This window comes from Rattus norvegicus, chromosome 5 (assembly GCF_021556685.1).
Source record: "Rattus norvegicus strain SHRSP/BbbUtx chromosome 5, alternate assembly SHRSP_T2T, whole genome shotgun sequence".
NCBI classification, from domain to species: domain Eukaryota; kingdom Metazoa; phylum Chordata; class Mammalia; order Rodentia; family Muridae; genus Rattus; species Rattus norvegicus.
This window is the reverse complement of record NC_141538.1, coordinates 24,070,764-24,095,000: the sequence shown is the minus strand read 5'-3', so window position 1 is coordinate 24,095,000 and position 24,237 is coordinate 24,070,764. Positions and strand designations below refer to the sequence as shown.

General features: G+C 43.8%; 1 protein-coding gene across 6 annotated transcripts in view; it reads right to left on the bottom strand.

The window, feature by feature from the left end:
- Fam110b (family with sequence similarity 110, member B) overlaps positions 1–23,890 on the bottom strand; it is a 134,278-nt gene extending 110,388 nt beyond the window's left edge. For 4 of the 6 annotated variants that reach the window (XM_087550421.1, XM_087550419.1, XM_087550423.1 and 1 more), the window contains exon 1: positions 23,715–23,890. The gene's annotated coding sequence lies outside the window, so the exon portion shown is untranslated. 6 annotated transcript variants of the gene reach the window in all.
- Between the last annotated feature and the right edge of the window lie 347 nt (positions 23,891–24,237).

The window sequence follows — 24,237 nt, the reverse complement described above, 5'->3', positions numbered from 1 at the left end:
CACACACACACACACACACAGATTTGGAGGTGTATGCAGCAGGGTACTTGCCCTGTGTATTATCCCAGTATCACAAAAAAAAAAGTCTCTACAATATATCCAATGTGGGGTTCAGGACACAATGTCTTAGCTCACTGAAAGATTCCAATGCCCATCGCTTACTTACAAGGACACAGCTTTCCCACATACTCGTGTTCCCTGACAGATAATCACTTACAAACCTCCAACTTGGCTCCCTCATCTCTGTGAGATATATAATTGGAGTCCTCCTCAAGTGCTTTTCTGAACAGGTGGCACTTATTTCAAGCCAAAAAAAAAGATCTCTCTGCTTGGCTTTCCCTAAGAAGATCCATTCATGTCCTCTGGAAACAAGTATAAAAAGATGTCAATATCAACACTGGCATTTTCTGCTAGCCTACAAAACGGCGTCGAGCACTAGTCAAATGTAATGCAATATATCGGACACACCTTTTCTTTTAAGGCTTCAGCAGGTTTTACTAAGACATGTTTTTATAATATATGTTTTAAAAATGTATAAAATATGCATAACATGAAATTTATCATCTTAACCATTTTAATCATTCCCCTGGGGAATTATGCATCATCACCAGCATCCATCTCTAGAACTATTTTCCTCTTGAAAAACCTAAATGTTCTGCTCATCAAGCAATTCTGCATTCTCTCCTTCCCAGCCTGGGCCATCTCTATTTTTCCTTCTTGGCTGACTATACTTATAGTTGGTACAAAGAGGATCATATAATACTGAGACTCATAGCTGGCTTCTTTTAAGTTGCACAATTCCGCCGTGGTTCAGCCATGCTGTGCTGTGTTTCACAGGACATTTCATCTTGTACCAGAACATTCAGCTTTCATGACCAAAACGGAGGGCCAGGTGCTTCTCGGCAGTAAAACCTTTGAATAGACAGGCAAAGTGCGGACTATCGTGTGAACCCCAGAGCCTTTTTGTACTGTCCGGATATAGAGACAGCCCCTGCCACCCCCAGCCTCAAAATGCTATTCCCTGGCACATGGGAGCACCTTCCAACAAGAATCTGCAGAGGGATTGTGTTAGCTCAGTCACGGGGCACGTCTATAAAATAAGATAGGAGGTTTCACTCTGGTTCAACTTATTGTTTGCTTCATTCTATGCTCAGGGCTCTGAGAAAATCAATGTCCAGAAAAATGACTAGGCAGCAGAATAGAGACTAGTCAAGTTAACGCCTTCAGAACATTACAGTTCAAACCCATGCCCCATCATATTACTGGCAACTTTGCTATCTTCATAGTGAAAGGCAGTAAGAATCTCATATCCAAATGGCTGAGGTCAGAGGTGCTTCACATTTCAGATTTTCATACAGATAAGGCGTTTTCCTAGGGAAGGAGTCCAAGTTCAAACACAAAATTCACTCCTTTACTTTCCCTACAAGATGTTTCATAGGTTAACTTTGAATTCACTATCTTCATTTCTATCTTGCTGCACTCTGAAATTCACATAGGTCTTAGGAAACTACTACTGGGTAGCCAGTAAATAACTGGTTGAAAAAGGTTTGTATTTACAGCTTAGTGATTAAAAATACTCACTTGCCAGCAAACAACCCCAAAATGGGATTTCACGTCTTTTCAGTATCAAATAACTCTCATATATACGTATGTATGTGTGTACGTATGTATGTATGTATATATGTATGTATGTATGTATGTATGTAATGTGTGTATATGTATGTATATATCACTGACAATATTGAAAACAGTAACAATTACATTTCGTTCCTAGTGGCAGTAATACCATACATCAGTTCTACATGAGGATTTTCAGCTTTTAATGCTTTCTCACACCCCTGTCTACCACAGTAAAACCTTTCTTTGTTCCCTTGCTTTCTCCCTCACTGACACTGCAGAATTCAACGGATGATGATTCCAGGTTTAAGACCTTGGTCCCTGGATGTTATTTGTCCTGTCTGCTCGCCTAGTTGACAATCAACTGGCTTAAACAAGTAGCTGATTTGTGCTCTCATTTGACCTCTAGGACAGCCCTAAACACATCCCTTCCCAGTGCAAACTGATGGAGCTGGGACTATCTCTCACCACCATCTTCCTTGCCCTGAATGATTCCCCTCTAGATACCAGAGGCTCTCTGGAGCACTTCCTGGCACAAAGCCACCCCCTAGGAGAGGGTTGCTGAATAGCCAGAGTCACACAGTTTAACTAATCTGGGACATAATGAAAGACACACATACAGGCTCATCCTGGGCCAAAAAATTTGACCTGCAATCCCAACAGATCAAGCAGTGTCAAGAAAGGGGAAGGGGCTGAGCTTATCCCTCTCCACCACTGCCATCAGCTCTCTAGCTACCTTTCTGGGCCACTTCACATGCACAGCATGCCAGCTGCTTCAGGAACACCTTGACTGAAGCCTGGTAGAAAACCCAGAGCTGAAACCCAGAGCAGAGTTCTGGAGCCCCGGCTAACATGCAAAGAGGAATTGAGGTCATTGCTACCCTAAGCTTTGAGAACCTTCTTTATGCAACAAGGGACAATAAAGTTTTTACTTCAACCGCTAGCTTTCTTGCCTCCCAGTGAAATCTTGTATCTGAAAGTATCTATTTCACAGACTACAAAAACAACCAAACCTCATCAGAACCGCACTGGGAAAGTTTTACTTCCTTTCAGCCACACCCACCCAAGAGAAATCCGCCTTCTCAAATGCTAGCACTGATTAACAGGGACTCTACTTGGTTTTGTTGTGTGAAACAGTCAGATTAAATGGGTCAACTACATAATTAAACCATGAAAATAGAATGGATTTACTAATGCAGTAATAAATAGTTCAATACTGTGGGAGTTAAATTTGTTTCCAAATAAAACTAATCTTAATTGTAGAATACACATCCATTAGATTTCTATTTGAAATCCTCATAATTTTGCAAAAGATTTGATTTGGTTCACTGAGGACTTTTTGACATAAGGAACTGAGACAAAGTTCAGAGACCGTAATATATTTCCACATATTTAATTAATTTAAAAACATCTAAATCAATTTTTGCTGGAATAAGAAAAAGTATTTTAAGTATGTAAATTTAACCTATCTAAAAGTACAACCACTGAAGCTTTCTGAAAATAAAAATAGCAACATGCCAACTATTAATATCCTAAGAAAAAGACTAGATTTTCATAGGGTAATATTTTGATTTTCTTATGCTACATTTAAAAATACACAAAACATTTTCTTTTAAAATGAAGATAAGTGGTTTACTTCTGGGTAGCTACCATGCTCATCAAATGACATCCTACAAAGCAAACCCTAACTGACACAGGATTTTAACTGAGAATCCACCTAGAACAAAGGTATGTCCAAAGTGTGTAAGAATGATTCTACTAAAGACAAAGGAACATCTGTGCCCATAGTGGTGGAACAGGCTGTCATTCTAGCACTGGGGAAGCAGAGGCAAGAGCATCTCAACTTAAAGGTCAGCTTGTGCTAAACAGAAAATTTCAGTCAAGCCTAGACTACCAAGCAAGGCTATGTATCAAAAAAAAAAATCACATGCATGCATGCATGCACACTAAAGAATATGGACGCTGCATTGGAGGTTCCTGATGAGAAGCTCCAGCCCTGGCAGGGGCTCTTCCTATCTCACACATCCTCTGCAAGGTTTTCATTCAGGCTAACTACCTTCAGACCCCTCCCTTCCTGCCTGACCATCCCAATTGAATGCACCTGTTGTCCCAGTTTCAACAGTGGCACCTCACAGGTAAGATTTCATCGGGCAGTTTAGAATTACCAGCAAAGATGGACAGATTGGCAAGTCTGTGTCTGAGCTACCCTCCAGGTGACACTGAACTGCTGTGCAAAGCACTTGCCTGCTCAAAGCTTCCTAGTAGGTGTGTGTGTGTGTGTGTGTGTGTGTGTGTGTGTGTGTGTGTGTGTGTGTGTGTGTGTGTATGTATATACAGGTTTGTGTATAGTTGTACTAGAGAGGATCCTCTGAAATCTCACCAACTCTAGTCAAGAAGGGAGGTCACTACACAAAAGTCTGTGTTTTTACGGGTTGACAGTTCAGACCACAGGGCAAGTCACCTCAAGCAGCCTTTGCATAGAGAACTGGTAATCTGACCTGCCACTTTAGCTCTGATAGTGTTTTGTTTGAGCCTCCTCCAAGCTGGGGAAGAGAAGGCAAAACCGTAACACTTCAGGAGTGCAACAGGATCTTAATGCAGTCAGTCAATCCCAATTCACAGGAGGCCTGTGGTCCAGTCACAATCACAGAACAGGAAGAGGTGTCCCAGAAATGAAGGTAGCAGCTTCACCCCTCCTGCACTCTGCTTCTACGTGTTTATCAGTCTGCAGTGGTGTTAAAGGGAGAAGTGACCTTATTTCACAACAATGAGCCCCTGAGAGTGCAGTGAATAGACTCCTCCATTAAGTCTGCCATGGAACAGGCACAGAGCCTCCAAGGCCTGATGAAGTCATCTCACATTGAGAAGTCGAAAAGATGTGTTAGAAATGAAGCAGGCTCTACAGGGAATGGGCAAAGCCAAGAGGTACCAAGATGTTGCAGGGTCTGCGTAGGAGTGCAGGACAGAAAGATGTCTGTCTACTACACTGGGGCTTGACAGTCCCCGTTGCACTCTAGTTTATCTTGGACTGAGACTCCTCCAACCTCATGTTAGGCTGAAACCTGCCTTTCTACCATTCTCCATCCCAGATTCTGACTCAGTAATTTAAGGACATGTATTTCACTAATTCTATCACCTAAAAAGGCCTTTCTGATACAGCAAATTACTATTGACACAGCCTAGGAAGTGCTAGGCTTGAGCAGTTTCCAAGGAGAGATAGTATCCAATCTGTACTATGAGCCCCCATGTGGGCCTAAGGACAATGCTCTCCCTCCTTCCCTGTCTCTGTGTCTCTGTCTCTGTCTGTCTGTCTGTCTGTCTGTCTGTCTGTCTCTGCCTGTCTCTCCCTCTTTCTCTCCCCTATTCCTCTTATTCTCCCCCTCCCCCTCACACGAATACACACACACACACACACTCACACACACGAATACACACGCACACGCACACACACCATTCTGCTATTGCAAGACCTTTGGCACTTCCCGCAACGATATTCTCTCACCTACACAGGGTGGAGACACTCTAACAGCAGGAATCTGAGGGAAAGATAGCCCAGTTAGCCTCATACCTAGAGACAGCACACTAATTTCAAACATAGCCTTTAGGAAGACAGGCCTTGTAACAACTCCAGTGTGGGAGCCTTCAAAATAGAGACTGGATTAAGTTGAGTTGAAGGAGGGCACAGTCCAGGTAGACTAGAAGTCAGGGACTATGAGAGCCACTATCACAGCAAGCTCCAGTGTGTGAGCCCTCAGACACAGGAAAAGGGAAGGCACTACCCACCATGTCTCCACACATCTCCACATACCACTGTCATGTCCCAAACAACTTGAGGCCTCTTATCTCTGTACCAATGCCTGTTATCCAAGCAGCACCACAGCTGAAGACCCACGTCTGGGATTCATGGGCCCTAACTTTCCCAGTACGGAGAAATATTTCAGATGTTTCTAGGTTTTTTTTTGTTTTTGTTTTTGTTTTTTAGATTTCGGAATAATTGCACAACTTTAACTAACTGAGAGCACCTCAGGGACCATGGTGCTTCAAAATCTCGAACTGTTTGAAAGAACAGATATCTAAAATGTTCAGACTTTAAGAAATTTGGATTTGCAGGGAGTGGGGGGCATTGAATGTATGAGAACAACCGTGAGAAAGTCCATGAATTATAGAAACCCAAAGGCAAATCTATGGGCCCTTCTTATCTAACGCAGTAACCTGACGGAAGGAGAAGAGGCATGAAGCCAGCGTGGTCTGTGCTCAGGGAGACCATTCTTGCCGGCAGTTACTACTGCTTTCCCTTCTGCTCGCACAGGGCCATCTGCTTAGCGGAATGCTGCCAAGAACATGGAGTCAAGGAATTGCAGAGTCTTTCATGGCAGCACTCAGGAGAAACAGCAGGCCACAGCCATGAAACACATACTGTCTTGGGTTTTCCTACATAAGAAAGAGTAAAAGAGAAACAAGTGACAGGCACCCTTATGACTTTAACCTTAAAAATATATAGAAAAGTTATAATTTCAGCAATTAATTCATATAAAAAGTTATAGCTACTGTTTTGCATTTTTTTTTCAAATTTTGTCAAATCTTCAAACCTGGGTCTCACACGTACAGACATCTCAGTTCAGGAAAGCAACATTTTCAGTGCATGGTGAGCAGGCGGCTAGGGCCGTCCCATGGCAGCCAGCACACGTGTGAGCTTCCAGAAAAGGTGAAGGCATTCACCTCCACTGCAACTCATCTTCCGTCCTGAGCGATCTCTCAGGATGGAGTTCCTCAACCCCAACTGCAAGCGCCTTCAGTACATTAGTCATTCAACACATCGTCCATGCTCCACAATTCTCCAGGACACAGTTCCTCATTCCCAACTGCAGACTCCTTCAGCTCGTGGGCAATTACTCACCCTGACCTGTAGATAAGCCCCACTCACAAACAGCGGAGAGCACGTCTGAAGCAGATGGCCAGTAGCCTCAGCTGGATCCATTAGGACTGACATCCTCTGTTTATTGCCTGGCTAACGTACTTCATGCCTCTGCATTCGGGCTATTCAAGCATCATGAAGACATGATTGCTTCCTTTGTTCTTTTTATCAGAACACAGAAGGTCGAAGAAAATTAAAGTGAAGACATTACAACGGGACAGTTATAGAATGACCAAGGAGCCTAAACCAGAACGGAAGCCGAACAAGCTTCAGGCCAAGCAAAGAGCAGGTGTGGAGACTGAGATGGTCAGGAAGGGGGCTGCAGATGCAGGGCCCAAGCCAGGGAAGACCCAGAAAGATACGTAGTACTCTGTTCTAAGTAACCAGGGCTCTGAGCAGCCTGGAAATGGGAGCGGACAGTATGTCAGCTGACTCAGATGTGAGTACAGCAGAAGCGGGAAGACGAGAAAGGGAAAGATGTCCAAGGTAGAAAGAAAGATGGGTTCCTCCAAGAACGCAGAAAGGACCTGGGAAGGGCAGAAATGGAGGATAGGGTGGGGAAGCTGAGGGATCCAAGAGTTCTCAGTTTCCAGTAAGCTCCTAAGTATGAGGAAAAAAAAACATCTGAGGAGTCTGACCTGTCTTCCAGTCTGCAGTCTGGAGGCCTTAGCTCATGGGTACAGTCCTGGTGGGAAAGAACTCATCCCGTTCTAGAAAGAGTGTCCTAGTTTTTCATTGCTGTGATAAACACTATCATCAAAAGCAACTTGGGGAATAAAGGGGTTTGTTTGGTTACAACTGGTTATAGGGGGTTACAATTCATCCTCAAGGGAACCAAAACAGGAACTGAATGAAACGGGGTGTGAGGAATGGGTCCCTTTCCATGGCTTACTTAGCCAGGTTTCAAATACAGCCCAGGACCACCCACCCAAGAGTGGCATCACCCACAGTGGGATGTGCCCTCTGACATTACGTAGTAGTCAAGACAATGTCCCACAAACACCCTCCCAGGCCAATGTAGCGGAGGCAATTCCTCGACTAAGATCTCCACTTCCCCAAGGTTGTTCTAAGGTTATTTCAAGTCCACAAACCCAGCCAGCACTGTGGGTTTCCCAGGTCTCCACAGAGATGCAGTTAATCTACTGAAAACTCTCTGAGCGCCAAGTGCTGCTGCCATATGTGCTGCTTCAGCTTCCAGGAACACCGCTCCTGCTTGCAGAAGAAAGTCTCTTAGGAGAATTCTGTTGCATTCCACATCAAAACGCAAGGGGAACCATGCACTCTGACACAATGTTCTGTGTGAATGACGTTTTCTTCAAAGAGGGGATCATTAACCCACCTAGGCTGCTACTCTAATAGGCAGTATTTTATAAAATAGTCTACACTGGAGTGGCTTATGAACGGAATTTTTTTCTCACAGTCTAAGAATGAGAAGTCCAAGGTCAGGGTGTCTGGATCTGTTATCTGGTAAAGGTCCGTTTCCTGGGTCATCCATGACATACCACTATATCCTTGAGAGCAGGAAGATGCAGGATCTCTCTCCAGATCTTTTACAAGGATACTAACACCATCCATGGACCCCTCCTCCCTCCTGACTTAATTACATCCCAGTGCTTCTCAATAGTAGCACTTTGTGGACTGCAGAACAACAGTGTCAGGAACATACATGAAATTGGAAAGGTGCTTCCTTTGTAGAATTTCCCCACATTAGATTTAAACATGATAGTAGCCATCAGATCCAACCTATTTGATGTTGAAATCAGATACAATATATTTATGTTTCAAAACATTTCTCTCTGTTTTTAAATCTCAAAATCAAATTAGAATGAAAACTAAAAATCAAGTCTAATTGTGCAAAACTGCTTTTCTGTCTTAAATTTGAATGGCAACAATGCTAGGCATTAGCCGTGAAGTGGACAGATGCTGCTGGTCTGCACGGAACTGATGCCAACTTGTGAGCATGGTGATCACCATGTATGCCTTGTACAGTAAGGAGAAGGGTCCTGATGTTCCTTTGCTAAACACTCTCTACTTTAAAAAGACAACAAACAAAACACAAAACAAACAACCAGAACAGACACACAGAACCAGAACAGCTGGGTAAGATGCAGACATCTACTGAGTTCATGGCAGATGTGCTGGTAGGAAGGGAAGTGCTGTAAGATACTCCAGAATGTTCTAAAGAAGACCAACTCTTAGGGGGACCTAATTAGCCCATTTCAACACACTGGGAAAACCATTATTTTCCCAGAATGATTTGAAAACACTCACCTAATTAGGCACACTGATCATGCCACAGGCACATGATAGCTAAGGGTACAAGTCAATCTGAATGACCTCCAGGGTACCCAGATATTTTGGCTTGACATTCTTACCAGCTGTGTTTTAAGAGGCGGTTATGATGCAATTGGTGGGCTAGGTAAAGTGGGTGAGCATTCTATAACCACACAGAACAAAATTGTACAGGAAGACTGAATTCATTCATACTCTTTCCAGTGCCCTGTCTGCTTGGCTGCTAGATCTGGGCCATCTGTTACCTGACCTTGGTCTGGAATCCATCTTGGCTACCCTTGCTCCCCCAGCTTGCAGATAGCAAACCATGGGATAACTCAGCCTCCCTAATCACATGAGCTGCTTCCTTATAATGTGTTTGCTGCTGGCTCTGCCTTACTACTCTAAGGAAAAAGCCCCTCCCTAGATATGGTTTCCGTATCGCTGACTCTCGGTACCTAAGAATCAGAATGCTTCATGTGGAGAAATGGCTCCAGGAAACCCTAGGGGAAAACAGCAGTCGGGGATTGACAAGCAAAACAGCCTGGACCTGTGCTAGTGGATGCTGAAAGGAGAAAAACCTGCAAGAGAAATCAGATAAGCCAGGAAGAAAAGTCACGAGTTGGAGCACACATCAGGCTGATGAGAGAGGGCAGAGCCGCTTGTATCTGGAAGAAAATGCAGCATGCAGAGTGTGACACCCTCTCTTCTCCCCCGACCCCGTGAGTGAGTGTGTGTGTGTGTGTGTGTGTGTGTGGTGTGTGTATGTGTGTATGTGTGTGTGGTGTGTGTGTGTGTGTGTGGTGTGTGTGTGTGTGGTGTGTGTGTGTGGTGTATGTGTGTGTGATGTGTGTGTGTGGTGTGTATGTGTGTGTGTGGTGTGTATGTATGTGTGTGTGGTGTGTGTGTGCGTGTGTGGTGTGTGTGTGTGTGTGTGTGTGTGTGTGTGCGTGTGTGTGTGTGTTCCCCTTCCTCCCTCCCTCCCCTGCCCAACTCTCATCAATTAGTCAGACTCTCATCACTTCTAAGGAAAAGTTCATTTTCTTCTTTAAAATCAAGCAATTCTGATAGACCACAAGTCTTTTCTGAACCTACTTAAGAATATTTTATTGCTTGTTCCCAGAGTCCTCTGGGGTACGCCATGCTACCCTAAGCAACCTGCAATCTCCTCTGGAATTCCATCCCCCATCCCCCACTTCTATGCACACCTTCTTCTGAAGAGCATGAACTACAGAGGTTAGATTCTCTTCCTCCACCCATTTTCCCTCCTTGCTGAGTCCTTTGAGGTGTCCCAAGCTGCCCTGAGCAGCCCCTTATCCCCAGAGGACCTCCATTCTCCTGTCATCTCTCTGCCTATCATCACTGCACCTGAGGGTCCTGAGCCATACAGCCCAAGAATACCCATCAGAGGCTGCCAGGGGCCATCAAGGCTAACCCTCTCCCCCAATACCTACTACAACCAGAACATCCAGGCACCAAAGTCACCCAGATGCCTAAAGACCCTCAAAAGGAAACAACCAACAAAAGCCTGTGCAATATGACACTTTCAGAGCACAGCTACTCTACAGAGGCAAGCCATGAGGATCCTAATAACAGAAGGACAAGAACATGACATTAAATCCAATCTTATAAAGATGACAAAGGGCTTTAAAGAGGAAATGAACAAATCCCTTAAAAAATACAGGAAAATACATTCAAACAGGTAGAGGCCTTTAAAGAGGAAACAAATAAATTCTGTAAGGATACACAGGAAAATACAATTAAACAGGTGAAAGAAAGAAATAAAACTGTGCAAGACCTGCAAATAGAAATAGACACAATAATGAAAACACAAAAAAACAAGGGAACCCTGAAGATGAAAAACCTAGGGAAGAGAACAGGAACAACAGATGCAAGCATCACCCACAGAATAGAGGAAATAGAAGAGAGGATCTCAGATGTAAAAGATACAATAGAAGAAATAGTTCAGCAGCCAAAGAAAAGCCATAGACAGGTCATCTAGACAACAACTAAACAGAGAAATAAGGAACCAACATTATGAATCAAATTGACCTAACAGACATCTACAGAAGATTTCACCCAAACACAAAACAATATACTTTCTTCTTAGCACCTAATGGATCCTTCTCCAAAATTGCCCATACTCAGTCACAAAGCAAGCCTCAAAAGATACAAGAGACTTAAAATGATGCCTTATCAGACCACCATGGATTAAAGTTGTACTGCTACAACAGAAACACATGATGTTTCTACACACTAATGCAATGATCTACTCAATGATCTCTGGGTCACAAAAGAAATAAAGAAAAATGGTAAAGACTTTCTAGAAGACAATGAAAATGAAGGCACAACAGACCCAAATTTTATGGGACACAGTGAAAGCGGTACTAAGAGGAAAGTTCATAGCACTAAGTGCCTCCATAAAGAAATTAGAAAGTTCTCAAACCAGCAAATCAAAACTATACCTGAAAGCTCTGGAAAAAAAAAGACAGAAGAAGAAGCAAGCATACCAAAGAGGAGTAAAAGACAGGAAATAATAAAAATGAGGCTGAAATCAATCAGTTATACACAAAGAAAACAATACAAAGAATCAACTAATCCAAGAACTGGTTCTCGCAGAAAATCAAGAAGATAGACAAAGCCCTAGCCAAACTACCCAAAAGTCAGACAGTATCCAAATAAACCAAATCAGAAATGAAAAGTGAGACATAACAACAGACTTTGAGCAAATTCAAAGAATTATTAGGTCTTACGTCAAAAGCCTGTACTCCATAAAATTGGAAAACCTTAATGAAATGGACGATTTTCTACACAGATACCACTTGCCAACGTTAAATCAAGACCAGGTCAATTATTTAAAAAGCCCTATAACTCCAAAAGAAATAGAAGCAGTAATCAAAAGTCTTCCAATCAAAAAAGCTCAGAGTTAGATTGTTTTAGTGAAGAATTCTACCAGACCTTCAAAGAAGACCTAAGACCAATACTCCTCAAACTATTCCACAAAATAGAAACAGAAGGAGCTCTGCCAAACTCATTCTATGATACTATAGTCACAATGATACCTAAACCACACAAAGACTCAACAAAGAAAGAGGACTTTAGACAGATTTCTGTTATGATCATTGATGTGAAAACACTCAAGAAATACTTGCAAATAGAATCCAGAAACACACCCAAAACATCACCCAGCATGATCAGGTAGGCTTCATCCCAGGGATGCAGGAATGGTTTAATAAATAAAAGCTATCTATCAACAATCCGCAATATAAACAAACTGGAAGAAAATAATCACATGATCGTCTCATTAGATGCTGAAAAAGCCTTTGACAAAATCCAACACCCCTTTTTAAGTATTAGGAAGATCAGGGATATAAGGCACATACCTAAACAGAATCAAAGCAATATACAGCAAACCAATAGCCAGCATTAAACTAGATGGAAAGAAACTTAAGTGATTCCACTAAAATCAGGGACAAGTCAAGGTTGTCCATTTTCTCTCTATCAATTCAAAAATTCAATACAGTACCTAAAGTTTCAGCCAGAGCAATAAGTCAACTAAAAGAGATTAAGGGAATACAAATTGGAAAGAAAGAAGCCAAAGTATCACTATTTTGGGATGACATGATAGTATACATAAGTGACCCCAAAAATTCTACCAGAAAACTTCTATAGCTGATAAACACATTCAGCAAAGTTGCTGGATACAAAATTAACTCAAAGAAATCAGTAGCCCTCTTTTATACAAATGATAAAAGGGCTGAGAAAGAAATTAGAGAAAATACCCTTTACAATAGCAATGAATAATAATATAAAAGATTTTGTAACACTAACCAAGTTAGAGAAGAACTTCAAGTCCCTGATGAAATAAAATTGAAGATATCAGAAGATGGAAAGGTCTTCCATGCTCATGGATAGGCAGGATTAACATAGTGAAAATGGTCATCTTACCAAAAGCAATCTACAGATTCAATGCAATCCCCATCAAAATTCCAACACAATTCTTTATAGACCTTGAAAGAGCAATTATCAACTTCATATGGGGGAAAAAAAACCAAAAAACAAGAAACCATGAAAGCTAAAACAATTCTGAACAATAAAAGAATGTCAGAAGGACTCACCATTGCTGATCTCAAGCTGTCCTACAGAGCAACAGTGATTAAAAACTGTATGGTACTGGTACAGAAACAGTCACATTGATCAACGGAATCGAATCAAAGACCCGAAACTAAACACACAGCTGTGGACACTTGATTTTTGATAAAGAAGCCAAAACCATACAAAGGAAAAATGAAAGCATCTTCAACAAATGGTGCTCATCTAACTGCGTGTCTTCACATAGAAGAATGAAGTAGACCTATATTTATCACCGTGCACAAAATTCAAGTCCATGTGGATCAAGGATCTCAACATAAAACCAGATACACTAAATCTCATGGAAGAGAAAATGAAAAATTCCCTTGAGTGCACTGATACAGGAGACAATTTCCTGAACAGAACACCAATGGCTCAGGGTCAAAGACCACAATAGATAAATGGGACCTCATGAAACTGCAAAGCTTCAGTAATGCAAAGGACACTGTCAATAAGACAAATTGGCAGACTACAATTGGGAAAGGATCATCATCAACCCTATATCTGACAGAAGGCTAATACTCAAAATTCACAAAGAACTCAAGAATTTAGACACCAACAAACGAAGCAACCCAATTAAAAATGGGGTACATAATTAAACAGAATTCTCAACAGGGGAATCTCGAATGGCCAAGAAGCACTTAAAGAAATGTTCACAGTCCTCGATCAGCAGGGAAATGCAAATCAAACCATCTCTGGGGCTCCATCTTACATTCATCAGAATGGCTACGATCAAAAGCTAAAGAGATAGCACATGCTGGCAAGGGTGTGGAGCAAGGGAAACACTTCCTCATTGCTGGTGGGAGTGCAAACTTATACAACCACTTTGGAAATCAATTTGCTGGTTTCTTAGAAGATTGGGAATAGTTCTACTTCAAGACTCAGCTATCCCACTCCTGGGCATATACCCAAAACTTGCACCAACATCCCACAAAGACACTTGCTAAACTATGTTCATAGCAGCTGTATTTGTAGTAGCCTGAAAATGAAAGCAATCTAGATGTCTCTCAACAAAAGAATAGATAAAGAAAATATGGTATATCTACACAATAGAATACTATTCAGCTATGAAAATCAAAGACATCATGAATTTTGCAAGCAAATGGATAGATATTTCGAATATCTCCCTGAGTGAGGTAATCCAGTCCACAAAGGACATATATAATGTTGTACTCATAACTTATAAGTCAGTATTAGCCATAATATACAGGATACACTATGCCACACTCCACGGACCTAAAGAAACTAAACAAGAAAGAAAGCACAAGCAAGGATGCTTGAAACTCATTTAGAAGAAGGAATAATATAGTCATAGGAGGCATATGGAGGGAGGGAACTGGGTAGGAGAACAGATGAGGAGGGGAATGAGGCGGGGTTCAGGAGAGACAGGGGAGATGGCCAGATGGCCACGAGAATGAATGGAAATCTGCAACTGATGAAAGTGGGGAGTTGAGGGGCATCTCCAGGATGTGACAGAGATGGAGGATAAGTAAGGCACCCAAGAATCAATGGGGGTGACCTTAACTGTGACTCACAGCATTGGGGATATGGATCCTGAAGAGAATACCTCCTGTAGCCAGGCAGGAACCTCAGTGAAGCAACAGAGACACCAACCCACCCACAAAACCTTCAACCTGAAATTTATCCTGTCCACAAGAAATGCAGGCACGGGGGATGGAGCAGATACTGAAGGAATGGCCCACAAATAATTGGTCCAACTTGAGGCCCATCCCATGGGCAAGTACCAATCCCTGACACTATTAATGATACTTTGCTATGCTTGCAGACAGGGGTCTAACATGGCTGTTCTGTGAGAGAATCCACCCAGAAGCTGACTTAGACAGATGCAGCAACCCACAGCGACACAGTGGATGTAGTTTGGGGACTCTTATGAAAGAAAAGAGGGAAGGATTTGGGACCTGAAGGGGATAGGAACTCCATAGGAAGATCAGAAGAGTCAACTAATCTGGACCCTTGGGGCTCTCAGAGCCTGAACCACCAACCAAAGAACCATGGGCTGGACCTAGGCCTCCCACACACATATAGCAAATGTGCAACTTGGTCTTCATGTGGGTCCCAAACTACTGGATCAGGGATTATCCGAAAAGCTGTTGCCTGTACGTGGGGTATGTTCTTCAAGCTGGGGCTGCCTTGTCTGGCCTCAGATGGCAAAGATGGGCCTAGCCCTTCAGAGACTTCATGTGCCAGGTTGGGGAGATACCCAAGGAAGGCCCCACTCTCTCAGAGGAGAAGGCAAGTGGGGATGGGAAGAAGTTACTGTGGGAGGGTGTGACCAGGAGGGGGACAGTGAGTGGGATGTAAAGTGAATAAGTAAAATAAACAAACAAACAAATAAATAAAAACATTTCAAGTACCTGCAAAATACATATTTATGTACTGATGATAATATTCTCCTCCACTACGAGCTACAAACATCAATTTATAACCAAGAACTACTTAAAAATCTTCAATAAATCAAAGAACAAAGAACTAAGTCTCTACTCAGTCAGTCCTATCCCTTCAAACTCAATAGCCACCCTAGGCAAACAGAGTGAGTTAGGCAGCATCCCCTAGACCTAGGAGCCAGGCATGCAACATGCTGGGGTCAACTAAAGTTGGAAAGCATCTACACACGTTGTCCAGGAGCCAGTGGTCATTTTTCTCATTTGCTCATAATCACCCAACCCAGTAAGAACAAAGTTTGGTTAGGAAGGAAAACACGGCATTCCAAGTAATGATCATGTGATAGAAGCCTCCCAGTTCAACACTGTTCCTTTTACACAGGGAAAATACACACACAAGTATCGCTCCTTGCCACCAGTCCACACGTACTGAGCCCAATTTCCAAATGTCCTTTATTCATGGCTTTCATGGTGTTATCGATGGATAGCTCCCAGGGTCTCTGCACACTAAGCGAGTGTCTGGGGCTCACACTGTTTTCGACAAGAGTGGGAATAGCGGCCCATGGTAAACCAAGGAAAGATGACTAATGTAGCTGACAGGTATGGCAACTAAAAGTATACACATATCCATGGTTACAGGGTGTCTGCACAGAAGAACTGTGAAACAAGCAGTAAGAAAGCACTGAGAAAGACTAAAGCCCAGAGACTGCGCACGTGTAGTTATTTCTGAAAGAACAGTTTCCTTTTTGAAAACTGCAGATAGCATTTAAAACAAATCACCAGCAGGTCACAGCAATGAGGTACAGTACCCAAAGTGACTCAAACAACTGAGCAGGACCTGGGAGAAGAACCACAGTGCAGAGTGGCAGTTGACAGGGTCTATCACCACAATGTCAAGGTGGCTCCCCTTGACTGTCACAGGAATAAGACTGTCACTGGAATAAGCTGGTAAGCACTAGCCACTTTCACAGAGGTGACAGTCACCTGCTACCCTCTGATCCCATTGCTTTTGAATTTTTTTATCGTTTTTATTTATGAGTATATGTATATTTTCGTGCCATATGTGTACATGCCTGAAAATGTGAGAAAAGGGTGTCAGATCCCCTGGACTTGGAATTACAGGCCACCTGACATGGGTGCTAGGAACCCAGGTCTGGTCCTCTGAAGAGCAGTGAGTCATCTTAATCACTTACCACTTCCTCGTCCCAACTCCCGTGAGTTTATTATATAATAATCACTATCTGTATGAAATATCTCAGGCCTTAGGTGACCTGTGGTGAGTGACATTCAGCTCAAAGGCCAAACATGCTTTATCTCCCACAAGCCACTGCAAATCTCCCGCCCCACAAAGAATCCCACGTTCCTAAGCACAACCTCTTCCCCTCTCCAACCTCTCTGCCCCTGTGTAATCTTGCAAAGACTGTGGAGGACGGGTACACGTTGCTCAGCTAAGAAGCCAGTCAGTTCAGAGTGGACACCGTGACAAAGGAAAAGACGACTTGAGATCAGATCTACTGGCTAGGTCACCGAGATCCCAGAGGACAAGGGCCTTTTTGCCTGTAGCAGGACAGTGCAGCTGGCACCATGTGGGCCACCACAGTACGAGGAACAAATGTGAGCAAGAATTCCAACTCGCGGAGAGGTCTGCTCAGTGCACAAACTCCAGGTTTAGTTTCAGCTAGGGATGAGGGCTATGAATGAAAACATCACCGTGGCTGGGAAAAGGACCACCACTCTAACCTCAGCAATCATGGGACACCAGATACCATAACATTTATCCCGAGACCCAAAAGAAGAAATCATAATACAGGCAAGGATTAAGACACGAGATCCATAAGAGGGAAAGACAAGAGTTCTGCACTTTGTAAGCTTCTCACCTAACTTCCACAATGGTCTTGAAGTAAGCAGCACAGCCTTTCCCATTTTAAAGACGAGGACCTGAGGTCCTGCAGCCTCGAGCACTAAATGAACTTCACAGAACCAGTCGGCACCCCCACACAGACTAACTAGATTGGGAGACCCATCCCTCTTCTCAAGGAACCTACTTAGCTATTCGCTGGCTACAAGTACACTTTTGACGTGGGATGCCCAGAGCCTCAGCCTGCTCAATGAAACGACAGAGGAACAGTGTGGATCTCCCAGGTCTGTCCCCATTCCAAACCATATGGACACAGAGGGTGTGAAACTCCCTGAAACATGGCAAATCTGGGCTTCCCCGATGCTGGTCTCTGGGATACCAACAATCTAGACTATGTGTGCACATGAATGCAATGCACATCTCCCTCTCACGTTTGTGAAGCACACTACAGAGAGTCTTCACCAGGGCCCAGTTTCTGAGTAGGAGGCCGGTGAAATCTAGCAGTTGTAAAGACCTTTCTCCCCAAGCTCCCAAACACAGGGCTCAACTCACTTCCTCAAGGACAAGCAGTAAGATACAAGTTAACAAGTCCTCCAACATTGACCTGCAGAACAGGCTGCACTGATCAAAAAGCACATCTATTTTCCTGTCTCATGACCTGAAATCAGGATGCACATCATAACTGGGTTGTGTCACAGTCCAAGTGACACTGTAGATCTATCCCAGTAGCATGGAGAATGATGACACATCTCAAAGTCAGAGGTGTGTTACATGAGGAGGAAAATTCAGAATCCCACAGACACCAGGCTTTCCACCTTCTCTGCTTCCTCCTAGTCTACCAAACACTGCTCCTTTGCACCCCAAACCTTGATCACGGCTTCAGGTTTCCACTTTTCTACAAAGATCCACTATCTGTCCCCTTCCCACCACTGAGTCTCTAAATCTGCAAATTAAAGCCAAGTCCTCTTCAGACTAAACCACCAGGTCCTACCATAATAGAATAAATGGAGAACAAACACCACACACACACACACACACACACACACACACACACACACACACACACACTGTGGTCTGCAAGGCCAACAGCTGACCTGGTTTTGTCTCTTCTGTTTCTCTTTGCCAAAGGACATTTGCCTAAACCATCTGTATTGTCAAATACCCTTCAAAGGTTGCCTTCTTTATTTTTTGGTTTTGTTTTGATTTGCTTGTTTTGTTTTGTTTTAACGCTTAGTACTCACTAAAGTTCTCTCACTGAGACTCTTCAGGTGGGAAATCCTCCCCACTCTCAGTTGCACTTGGAATTTCTTTAAGTTAGGTTTTCCTATATTCAGTTAATTAAGCAGTTCTCAACCTGTGGGTCACAAAGCCTTTGCGGGGGGTGTTACATAGCAGATATTTTGTTATGATTCATAAGTGCATCAAAATTACAGTTATGAAGTAGCAACGAAAATAATTTTGGGGGGTCAGCAGCACGTGAGGAACTGTATGAAAGGGTTGCAGCATAAGGAAGCTTGAGAACCACTGATTTGATTTATTCTCTGTTTCCCCATGTTGCACTCTAAAGAGGTTAGTTTTGATTACCAACCTAATCAGGTCTGGAATCACCTAGGCAACAAGCCTTCAATCACATCACCAAGGGCTTATTTAGGTGAGGTAAGCCTCTGAACGTGACTGTCAAGGATGCCTAGTAGGTTAGATGAGGTGAGAAGACTTACCCCAGATGTCTATTCTATTCCCTAGGCTTCCATCCTGAACTGCACAAACACAGAAGGCTAGCTGGGTAGAAGCAACCATTTCCTGCTGCCTCCTGACTCCAGTTGCAATGGCTCACCCTCCTGCCTCAGTGACTCACCTGGAACTATACGCCAAAATAAACCTTTCTCCTTGAAGTTGTTTTTGTCAGATACTGAATAGAACAGGACTGATACTACAGGACTTCCGGTTAAAGGAAGAGCAATTAAAACCTGTCATGAACAGGTGGGGATCACATCTTTCCCTGGCTAGTGTTTGTTTGTTTGTTTGTTTGTTTGTTTGTTTGTTAAAAAGACCTGGCAACCTGGGACACAATGACTCCTCTGCAAATAATTTTTAATATACTAACCATAATAGGACAAATTATTAACTATACCCTTTTGCATAATCACTTCTTTTTTTTTAAAACAAAGTTCCAGTTTGGGGGACCAAAACACCTCTGGTTAATAATAGTCATTTTGAAGTAGTATCCATGATTCTTCTTTAAGACTATATCTAAGAAGGTGAAAAAAACTTCTAGTGTCAGTAGGAAGGGGAAAAAATCCCTGCTTTTTATTACAACACAAAGACCCCAAATCCCATGTGCTTAAGACTGTGTTTTTAAAGGTCTTATCTGGAACTGGACAATTTAAACCACGTTGATCTTGGCCTGGAGCACAAACCACACCACAGGATCTTTACAGCTCTTCCAGAAACCTGTCTGCTAAACGACATAGTTTCCTCTAGAGCTGAGGTACTCTCCTTTGGACTTGCATCCAAAGCATTTACAGTTTTAAAGTCCAGTGCCAGTTGACAATTGTGTTACTGTGTTACTGTGTGTGTGTGTGTCAGAGAGAGAGAGAGAGAGAGAGAGAGAGAGAGAGAGAGAGAGAGAGAGAGAGAGAGATATGGGGGGGTGGATCTCAAGAGCACACTATGGGCAGAGGGAAAGGAAGGGAGGTTAATACCAGGTCCTTATGTAGTCTCTCCTATTGTGATAAACTGCATCATATGAAAAAGACTGAAATTCTACCCAGTCCCTGGTCCCTCATATATAGGGAGAAACCAAAGGTATCAAAACAGGCAATGGGTTGTGCATGTTTATTTTACCAAATAATCATTAAGAAACCTGCCCAAGTTGTCTACAAATAAGATGAAAAAGGACTGTGGTGGAGTAGAAAAGGTTGGCTCGTTTCTTCATCACTGCCATTACTGCTGGGGACAGTGAGGAAAGACATTCCACAGCCACCCTTCAATTCTGTCATGGTCATCAACTGGTTTGAGAACTTTTATTGCCCGGATGACAGTTCCATCAGGCTTTGGGGACAGCACTGTGCCTGAGTCAGCAGCTCTTCTCAGGGTTTCTCAAGGACTACTTGTTCACCTCAATTGTTGTTTGTAGGGCAGTCAACTCACAAACACCATCTACCATTGTTTGTAAAGTTTTAAGTTTAGGCTCTGCCTCAACTGTGGAACAAAACAAGTTCACAGTCCTACCTACCAGATGAAAGTGAACGTGGTAAACAAGCTTGCTGAAGGAGAGAATGTAACAACGCTAAGGGGCAGAGCTGGGCTGTCAAGAGCAAAAGCCCCAAACAGACCCAACACCATTTGCAAGGTCTTTATTAGCCTTTTATTTAATTCAAAGACATTCAACTGCCATCCTTCTCAACTCTCGAAACAAGTGATTTTTGCCACGCATTATGCATTATGAGACTCTTCAGGAGAGAGAGAGAGAGAGAGAGAGAGAGAGAGAGAGAGAGAGAGAGACATTGAGAGAGAGGCTCTCAATTTCCCCTACTTTTACACTGTTTGATGATCAAGCACTACCCAGAAAAATCCAAATACGATCACTGAGTGATGAGATCTGCTGATATCAAACCCCTGAAGAAGAGAGCAGTCAGCACCAGCAGCTAAGAGACGACAAAGCTTTTCCTCTCTGGGCAGTAGAAAAGCCAGGCTCTGGTACTTACACACCTCTTACTATTTATTAGCTATGCCTCAGACAAGTCACCAAATTCACCCACAGAAAGCAGATAACAGCAAAACTATTGTTTGTTAGAGGAGTAAGGGGAAGCCTAGAGATATGCTGTTCATAGGATTGGCCTTCAGAGGTAACTGATTGCCAGCCAGAAAACCTTTTACTGAGTAGACTAATTTACTTCCTAAGCGGGGGGGAAGGGGGGGACACAGGCAGCATAGAATAAATTCAGAGTCTTCACCTTGAATAACAATTCTCCATTGCAACCTGCCAGGAGCCAGGAAAATGATAAGAAGTAAAAAAAAAAGAACAGAGGGGATCACAGTCTAACAGGTTTCCCCAAATAAATTCAAGAGGAGAGTACTCCCTTACTCTTTGTTTCTCTGAACTGAAAGTCCATATTGGAAAGAGAAAAAGTTCAGATTAGTTGGAGAGGCTCTCAGCTTCGGTTAGCCCACCTAACTCTAACAAAGAAAAATAAAAGTGAGGAGGACAGCTTATATCTTTTATAAGCAATATGCACTTAGAACATTATAATCTAGAACATTAGAGGCTCTCAAACAGAAAACATTCTCCAGGTAAATGCTCCCCAAAAGTTAAGAAGGCAAAGAGGAAACTTAAGAAGCTATGCCATTCCTAACACTCATGCAGGTTGATGTCTGTACTGGGGGCGGGGTGGTGGTGGTGGTGGTGGGTGGTGGGGGCGGTGGGGAGGTGTGTGTGGGGAGGTTCATGGCTGGGAAACTGTGGTGTAGATTAATCCTGAATTTTCCTTAAGCATACCTGTACTGTGGCTGAGCTCCCAGAGTTCCCCACAGCACCACCTACTGTCAATGGGCTATACCTACAGCAGCTTGACTAAGGCAAAGCCTGTCTGTAGCTAAACACTGAAGAAGGAAAAAGACTTTTCACTTGAAGGTCAATAGTAGGGACAGAGGGTGATAGCTAAGTGACGAGCATATAAAATATCTAAGCTGCAAGCATCATCTTTTGGTTACTGATTAGGGCAAGTAGGTAATTTTATTTTTCTCCCAACCATTTAGCCTATAGGTATCCATCCTGAGGCTTTAAAGCTAGAGTTAGGATGTACTATGAGGGAGTGATCACACAGCAAATACATTCATCTTTCATGAGTGGCAAGCATGAAGAGTGTTAGCTAACTTCTATGCCAACACGAGTTATCCAACGAGAAATTCAAAGTAGTATTTTAAACCTAGAGAAGGGGGCAATTTGAAGACAAGATTCAGAGCAGAGAACCTTAAGCTCTACATGGACAACCGGGTCTTATTATGAAACTCACCAGGCCATGACTGGATTCAGACTCATAGACCAGACAATTACCAAATACCCCCTTCTCAGCCATTGAGGATACACAAAGCCAACAGCTTGCCAGTCTCCTGCAAACACCCCAACCTCAATTCTGATCTAAAATTAAATCGCTGACTCAAAATAGATCATGCTTTAAAAGATCTGGGATAAAAACAAACAAAAGAACCACTTTTTTTTTCCTGAACAGCAAAAACATGGGTTGAAAATAAAAACAAAAATAAAAATATCTAACATTTCTCTAGAACTATCTTCCATGCCCTACACTAAGGCCTTTGCAGATTTTCAGGTTCAGGAAGTAATGTCATACCTGTGCTCAATTCACATCTTTTGGGTGAATAAATTAAGAGATGTCACAGATTAAATGTAATGGGGTAAATCAATTGCATGTTACCATCAACTTGTCTGCCTTTATCTTAAAATAACTATGCTCAATAAATGTCTCATTTGAATGGCCAGGTCTCAATATCACAAAATGAATACAAATACAACAGTAATGATAATAATAATGATGATGATAATAAACAATGCTAATAATAACATCAGCAACACAGGTGCCACAACTTGACTAAATGGTGGATGCTAAATAATTCTTTCACACCAAGAGAGGAAATGAAAATGGAAGTCATATTATTCATACAGAAAAAAACTGCTGATTCTGCTATCATATTCCTCTCTGCAAAAATAGACTCGGCAGTCCTCACAAGCACTGTTGTCACAGATGTGCGCCAGATTTGCACAGGACATAACTTGGCTGTGGGGGGAAACCCAGCGTCAGTCTGAATCTTAGGCAGGAAAGAATGCCTGTTCTTTCTTGGAGAATGGGGTGACTGTCAATAAATCTGAATAGCAACTTGAAAGGGTCAAAAAGCTGGGCGTCGGGTGGTTTTATTCCCACTTTGGGAAGTAATAAAAGCAAAGTTATCTCCTCTTCCTTCTTCACTAGACACCAGGGAAAAGACTTGTCACTGTCCTTAACACCATCAAGCTCCTTGCTCTAACAAAAGGAGGGCAGCGCAGGCACCAGCTTCCCACAGCCTGGCATTGTCACCAAGTTCTGAGCGCCGCTAGGTGACAGGGGCACGAGTGAGCCAGGACCAATTTTATTCTATTTCCAACCCGCCTGCTTTCAAAGAAAACAGAGACAACCGAGCTGAGGGAGGACTGGAGGGGGTGGGGGGTTGGGGACAAACAAACTTTCAGAGCCCTGGAGATCTGCATTCCTAGGAACTGACAGCACACTGACGCGCCCACGAGGTGACCTGGGTGGGGATGCAGCACGGAGTGGGGCCGGGGTCCGTCGCGTCCTCGCCCACCCTCTCCCCAGCAGCCAGCGTTCCTTCTGAGCCTGGGCCTCGTCTCCGGCCCGCGGCGTGCTGCCGGGCTCAGGGCGGACAGCGGGCCAGGCTCCCGGGCGCCCAGGCCCGGCCAGAGCGGGACCCTGAGAGGTACTCCAGACCCGCCAGCCCCCCAGCTTACCTTGGTCGCGCTCCGGTCCCTGCAAAGCGTCCAGGCCAGGCACAAGGCTTCGGAGACCGCGAGGAGGAGCTTGGGGACCGCGAGGCACTACAGGCCAGGATGAAGTGGCCGCCGAGTCCTCGCCGCCGGCTCGGAGTGGACCGGGTTAGCCGAACGGGCCGCGATCAGGCAGCAACGGAGGGCTGGGCTGACGGCGGCCGCGTTTGCTCCTCCGCACCGAAGGGGCGGGCTCAGGCAGGCTCCGCGGGAGAGCGAGGGAGGGAACTTGGAGCCAGTTGCTGCGGCCCAGAGCGCGTGTCTCCACGCAGCCGGCACGCCCCCAGAGAGCCCCGCCCCCCAGCCTACCTTCCCGCCCCACCCCCTCCGCACCCGCACCGGTCCTCGCTCTCCTCCGCCCCGCCCACCTGCGCCGTGACCCCACCCCCATCGGCTCCACGCCCACCCTGTATCCCACTCCCCCACTGCTCCCACCCCCTGTCGCCCTGGGATGCGACATTGCAGATCAGGTTGTGTTGGGTTCCTA